The following is a 6,817-nucleotide window of genomic DNA, read 5'->3' on the forward strand; positions in this document are numbered from 1 at the left end:
GAAAAGAGATGACTCTCTGCTCGGTTTATAAAAAATAAATAACCTATTGTTCACCTTACATCCCTTACCCCAAGCTTCTATTCATGTAAAGCTGTGGTCAATGATACAAGACGTCCTTCTTAAAAAATGGGTACATTCCTGCCTGATAAATATTACATGTATGCTTACAATAGAACAATACTTAAGATTGTTTAGATTAATGATTTCTGAGATCACTTGTTGGCTTACTAAGTTCCCCTGTTCAATCTGTATAAAACCTTCATGAAACCTTCAGTAAATTGCAGCAGCATATCCTACCTAGAGTGTGTCTGTCTGTCATTTCCTCGCCGAATCCCGAGTTCTCCTTGAGCCTTCGCCCTTGTTCTCCCTCGGTCCTGATCTCCCCAAGAGTCAGTCCGCGGCAGGTGGCGCCTGAACAGAGGGAGCTGTTGGATGATAATGGTGAGCAACAGCATGAACAAACAGAGAACCTTGCAAGCTACACAATCAACCAGCCAAACAAGAAGTGCACACCTATCAAATAGTGACACACAACCTTTATAGGTAGCCAGCTGTCTTCCAGTTGGACATGAGTCCTTCTCAGTGAGAGAGAACTCATAGCTGGTACTGGGAACCATGCCAGAATCACATGACCTGAAAACTCACAGGCCCAAGAGCTCCGATTGTTCTGTAGATAAGTTGAAATGCACATAATCACAACAAAATCTCTCTCAAAATTCTATGCAAATTCTTTACCCCCTTAATCAAATATGCTTTCACTCTTGGTTAAAGAATGTATTTTATTTTTTGGAGGAAGCAGTGACACACAGTATTATTCCCAATGGTAGCCTGACAATGCGCCCCATGGAAATAGTGAAAGGCACTGTGATGAATTAAAACACATCAGGTAGAAATACAGAGACTACAAAGACCTCAGCATTAAACCAAACTACTAACATATCTGCTAAGTCTCAGGGATTGTTGTGAAAGAGGAATAAGGAAGACTGTAAGAGCCACAGGTTGAGTAGAAAAATCCTGAGGCACAAAACCCCTCATTCAGAGACTGACTGAGCCCCTATTATCCTATGTTGAATACCAAGAATGCTACAGAAGGGGGTCCTCAGGGAAATAGGAACTGGTGGAGAGGGAATATAAGACTATAACCTATGATTTAAAATGTAACTAATAGAGATAATATATCTCTACCTTTCCCATCAAGGCTCAGGGAGCATGATGGAAGAGGGGATGGAAAAGTTGTAAGAACCTCAGGGTGAGTGGGAATACCTTAAGACACCACATATCCCCCATCTCTGCAGAGACTGAAGGTTCTTGGCTTCCACTATGAATACAAATAACCCCATTGGAGACCCTCTGAAGAATTACGGCAGTGTAGAAGGGGACTGTGAGCACGTTTTTATAAAAAATTATTAAATTTAAAAATATATAATAAAAAAATAAAGGGTCGGAGAGAAGGCACCGTGGTTTAGGTGCTTCCCTGTAGAGCCTGGCAAGCAAGTTCAATTCACCAGTGCCCATGTAGGGTCAGATGCACAAGATGGCACATGCATCTGGAATCCATTTGTAGTGGGCTGGAGACCCTGGCACACCCATTCTCTGTATTTCTCTGCTTTCATATAAATAAATGGAAATGATTTCTATAAACTTAAAAATAAGCAGCGAATTATCAATAAATAATAATAAATTTTAAAAGTAATACCAATGGGCTGGAGAGATGGCTTAGCAGTTATAGTGCTGGACTTCAAATCCTAAGGACCTGGGTTTGATTCCCTGATACACACATAAAGCAAGATGCACAAAGTGGTACACACATCTGGAGTTCATGTGCAGTGGATAGAGGCCCTGACACACTCATTCTCTCTATATCTGCCTCTCTCTCTCTGTCTGTCTGTCTCTCAAATAAATATTACAAAAAAAAGTAATACCAAGAAGGCAGTAAATAAACTCCTTGTTTTCATTACAAAAATGCCAGAAGCCTGTATTTTGTATTCTAAACATTCTGCAAAATGGTCTATTGCAACAAACATGCCCACTATCTGTATGCAGAAGCCCTGGTTTGCTCATAACTTGGCATGCTGTGCTCTTTACGTTTTGCAAATATGACATACAAGAATGAATTGTGGCTTTAGTTTGTATCTCTATATTAGTAAAATTCTCTTTCCATTGTGTTAACTCTAGCACTGGTAAACTACACCATGAGGCCCCAATCCAGCAAAGCAACAAAAGCAAAGCAGTGCACATCCCGGATGATTACTTTATATATAAAACATATAGGCTAGTGACCTAGGTGAGTCTTGATAGATCTTATGGATACATCTGAAAAGCTGTTCTCACCTTTGTTTCAAAGGGTTTAAACCCCTGTCTCTTCACCCTAGTGTAGGGTTAGTAGTCTCTGGGAATATAGGCTTATAACCCCATGGTGAATATAAATAATCCCACTGAAGAGGGCTCTCAGTGCAATGGGGACAGGGGAGGGGGGATATAATAGAATAACAAAAGGGGAAAGTGAAGAACATGCTATTTATTTGTACAGCAAAGTTCACAATGAGTTTTTAAAATGATTGACAAAACCATTTTGTTTAGCCATAGCATTGTTCACATTCATTATTGATTTTATGCCTCATAAACTCCAGAGAGGTACTACTACTTCCCTTCTTTCAAATAGAAGCCGTGTGGTAGAAGCACAGAGGTGGTAGTGCCTTAGTCCTGGACCCTGAGCTCTAGCCCCGCCCCCATCTATACCCTCCAATAGCATCTTCAACTGCTGGTCCCCTTGGTAACAGTGCTGGGCTCTCATTGGCTGGAGTCACAAAGCACAGGCTACAAGGCTCACGCTGATTGGTGTGACTGGTAAGCTTGCCTGTTGCCCTGAGCTACTGTCAACATTCTAAAGCATTTGTTCGTGGGAGGCAATGGAGGCCCTGAGTATCTGGCAGTGTCTCTATTGACCAGTCCAGATACTATTCAGAAATGAGCTCCTCGGATGATGAGGTATCTTCTTAGGGAGCAGATCTTAGTCCTGGATACAGGGAGGGCAGTGGCAGGGATGAGGGCTGCCTGAGCGTCCCCAAGGGGGTAACGGAATGGTGGGGAGATGCCCTTCGTGGGAGATCCTCACACAGTGGTAAAGCAGAAATCTAAGTAAGACTGTTCCCAGGGGTTGCAGGGATGGAGGCTGCCTGGGCTAGCAAGATCAGGGGAACCCATGTTGGAGTTTTCTGGGTGGTAGGGCCAGGGAGGCCTGAAGGAGAGGGGAGGGTAGCCTGGATGAAGATGCTAAGGTTAATGCCACACCTTTTACCTATGGTGGACCCAAGGGCGGTCAAGAATAAGTAATCTGAAAATGAAAGAAAGTTAAATATTACCTTTGATTATCCAGGGGCCAGGCCAGCCACCCAAAGACCCGGAGTCCTCTGACCTGTCGTCAGATGATTTTCCAGTAACACGTATGTTGAAAGTGAAGGTTTTGTCCAAAGGGCCCAAAATCAGTTCAAGAGGCCAGAAAATTTCTGGAGTCACACCCCAACATGATGCCCTTGATGGATCAGGAACAGCTCCATGGGATGTGCCTCGGGCATTAGCCGCAGTCCTGCAATGTGAGCTCTTTGGCAATTACATCGTCCCCTGCTCCAAACCTTCATCAATGAAGATAGTAAACATTGCCACAGAGAAAAAACGGGTCGAGCCTAGCCAAGTGCCTAGCCAAGTGCCTAGCCAAGTGCCTAAGCAAGTGCCTAGCCAAGTGCCCAAAGCCACTCCCAGAAAAAAAATGGCACAGAAGAAAAAATCTTTTGATGATATTATCTCAAAATTTGTCATGAGAATGAAGTCGCAAGAACATCGTTCATATTATCTTCCAAAACCAATAACCTTTCCTCCTATCTCGGGTTTTCCTGTGGCGGACAGAGCTCGGAGAAATCCGTTAGCCTCTTTCCCCATACAGCTGAAGCCTCAGGCTTGGAAGGAGACTGTGGAAAACAGACCAACTGAGTGTGATCAAGACTTCCGGGAAGAAACCCTCCCAAAGAAAGAGGCAGCTCCAAAGGGCCAAGTGAGTAGACTTTCCTCATCTTCTCCCTTCCCTTTTCTCTTACCCTTTCCATGCCATGCCCCAAACACATTCATTTTCTTCACATATTCTAATGCCATTAAAATGCCATGTTTGGGCCATTTTAATAGGATGGAATGTTTAATATGGCTTATGAAATTTTCTCTATACTGTGCATTTTTTTTTTTTACCACTTCTTCAACAAGGAGTTGGGAGGAGGGGAACTCGCAAAGAGGTGTAGTTGGCAGCTTATTTGGGCTGTCCACCACCTAAAAGGTTAGGCTTTTCCTGATTCCTGCTGCCTTTCTCATAGTGGTCCTGGGCCTTCTCAGATCTAGACTAACCTAGGAATAAAGTGGCCACTAGGTTACATTTTTTACTTCTAAATGCCTATTTTCTGCATCACTCCAGCAGAGAGAGGGGCATATCAGTTACAAATTCCTACTTTAGGTTCCAGCAAGCAGGCCAGGACCATCTTGCCCGTCTGTGCATCGTGGAGTAGGCAACAGTAGGGACTCCAACACCAAGATCTCTCAAATTCCAGGAAGGTCTCAGCATGTGGTAATGGTCCAGAAAGGTGTCAGGCCCAGAGTGAACTTATCGTCAGGTAAGTCTAGAGACTTTGGTTGAGAAGGTTGGGTATGGAAAACTGGCTGTCTCCCAGAGTTTCAACCTTGCTCTCAAGCATCTCTACCTCCTCAGATAGTTCTCCCATAGGAGATGGTGTACGAGGAAGGCCTTAAGCCAGAATTCCTAGGGAGGCAGCTAAGAGAGAAGGGAATGGCTTCTGGGCAGAGAAGGCAACTAGTTTCCTACAGAGCTTAAGGCAGTCCTACTGCAGATATTGTCATGCCCCTTCAGCCTTTCCTCTGACAATATGAGCTATATGTTTGTGTTCTCTTTCAGGGGATCAGGAACCACCTCTTCACTTTTCAAGACAAGAAAAGAGTCAGTCACCTGCTGAAATGTGGTGCTGCCCTCAAGTAATGGCCTCTAAACTAAGCAGTGGGGTTTTCCTCCAAGTTAAACTCACTCATGTCCCTTTCCCACCCTCATGGAGGGAGGGTGCCTCCTTCCCCTTAAAAACTCATTCTAGTCTAACCACTGGGCTATGGTATGCAGGGATAGGTATCCAAGATGGGTGAGAATGAAATGAAGAGAAGAGACAAGGACATGCTAACCTTTTATTTTTCTCCCCTGTTTGCTGGATAGTGCCTTGTGCTACAGAAACAGATGGCCAGCCTTAAAGACAAAGTTGGTAAGCTAGGGCAGGGGAGGACCAGGGTATTTTTGTGCAGAAGCTAGCGCCACACAAGGATGGGGCTTGGGGAACAGGCAGGTGCTTAGGGATCTCCACTCCTGGGGGCATATTCTGACAAGCCTGGCCCTAGAGCCTCTATCCATACACTCACCCATGCTTCCATCTGTTCGTCCATCTATATCTGGTTAGAAATATATTCCTTAGCCTGGCATGGTAGCACACACATTTAATCCTAGCATTTGTGAGGAAGAGGAAGGAGGACTGCTATGAGTTTAAGGCCACCCTGAGATACATAGTGAATTCCAGGTCAACCTGGGATACAGCAAAATAAATATAAGTAAAATATAATAAAATAAAATATAATAAAAATATAAATAAAATATAAATAAAAAAGGAAAAAAGAAACAAGAAAGAAAAAGGAAAGAAACATTATTTGAATATATTCATGTATACTTTTCCCATCAGTCCTCTATATCTTTATTATATTTAAAGACACTTCAACTGTAATATCTTTGTCACTTGTCAGGAAGTATACATATTTTTACAGGTTCTAGATGACTGATAAGCACCAAATTTAGAGAAATATTCATGCACTGAGTTTCTACTTAGAAACACATTTGTGTTTTAATTGAGTAATAGGTAGAATGGTCAAGTGTAGGGCCAGAGAGCACCACCTAGGTTGAGGTTGCTGGGTTAGGTTTATCGCGAAGATATGAGGGTTTCTACTTCTCTGTGCCTGGAATGGCCCATCGTGTCTACTTCCGTTTCAGTGGCCATGCAGCATGTCATTGACAAGATCCAGATCTCTTGAAATGAATGGTACATATTCCATGCCCTGTCCCCAGATCTTAACTCCTGGGGAGAGCTGGGGGTTGTGCCCCACTGCAGACTTCTTTCTGACTCTACTCACTTTTGACAGGTTAAATCAAGAATCTTCCCCACACAGAAGCAGCTGATGTCTTTTGACTTGAGATTTTGCAGCCACACCACGTCGTTTTGGCCTACATATCATAGAAAAGTACCTTTGTGCTCCCCTGCTAGGGATTGATCTTTTCCCTGAGGTTTAGCATTGCTTTTCCTCCAAATGTGATGCAGATTGTTATTAAAATATTAAGATTCAGTTGTCTGTCTGTTTCTCTGTGGGAACCTGGGCAATTCTCTGGGCAGTAACCCTGGACAGAATGACCTAGGCATGAGGGCAATATGTCTCTGCTCCTCCATTCACTATACAGTTCTATCATCTGTTTTTGTTGTGTCACACATCCCATTTATCACTGATAACTTTCAACTCCCAGCAGGAACACACTGGCCTTTCCACAGCACCATTCTGTCTTCACAGTTCTCACTAGGATCTTAACCCCAGTTCTGACCTTTCCATTCAACTTCTCTGTCATGGATATGTCCTGCATCTCTCCCTGGCCTGATGGTGGTCAGCATCTCCTATAGAGTACCTCAGCAAAACAGTTGAACTTCCTCCTAAAGGTACATCGTTGTCTTAAAGAACTCATATA

At 43.4% G+C, this 6,817-nt stretch overlaps 1 long non-coding RNA gene across 1 annotated transcript; it reads left to right on the forward strand.

The window, feature by feature from the left end:
* The first annotated feature begins 4,593 nt into the window (after nucleotides 1-4,593).
* On the forward strand, nucleotides 4,594-6,259 carry LOC123456620. Its single transcript, XR_006634598.1, has 5 exons — nucleotides 4,594-4,652; nucleotides 4,952-5,028; nucleotides 5,258-5,303; nucleotides 6,077-6,125; nucleotides 6,226-6,259. It is a non-coding gene; the product is annotated as an uncharacterized LOC123456620 (long non-coding RNA).
* Nucleotides 6,260-6,817: the final 558 nt, after the last annotated feature.

The sequence above is a fragment of the Jaculus jaculus genome, chromosome X, assembly GCF_020740685.1.
Source record: "Jaculus jaculus isolate mJacJac1 chromosome X, mJacJac1.mat.Y.cur, whole genome shotgun sequence".
NCBI classification, from domain to species: Eukaryota; Metazoa; Chordata; class Mammalia; order Rodentia; family Dipodidae; genus Jaculus; species Jaculus jaculus.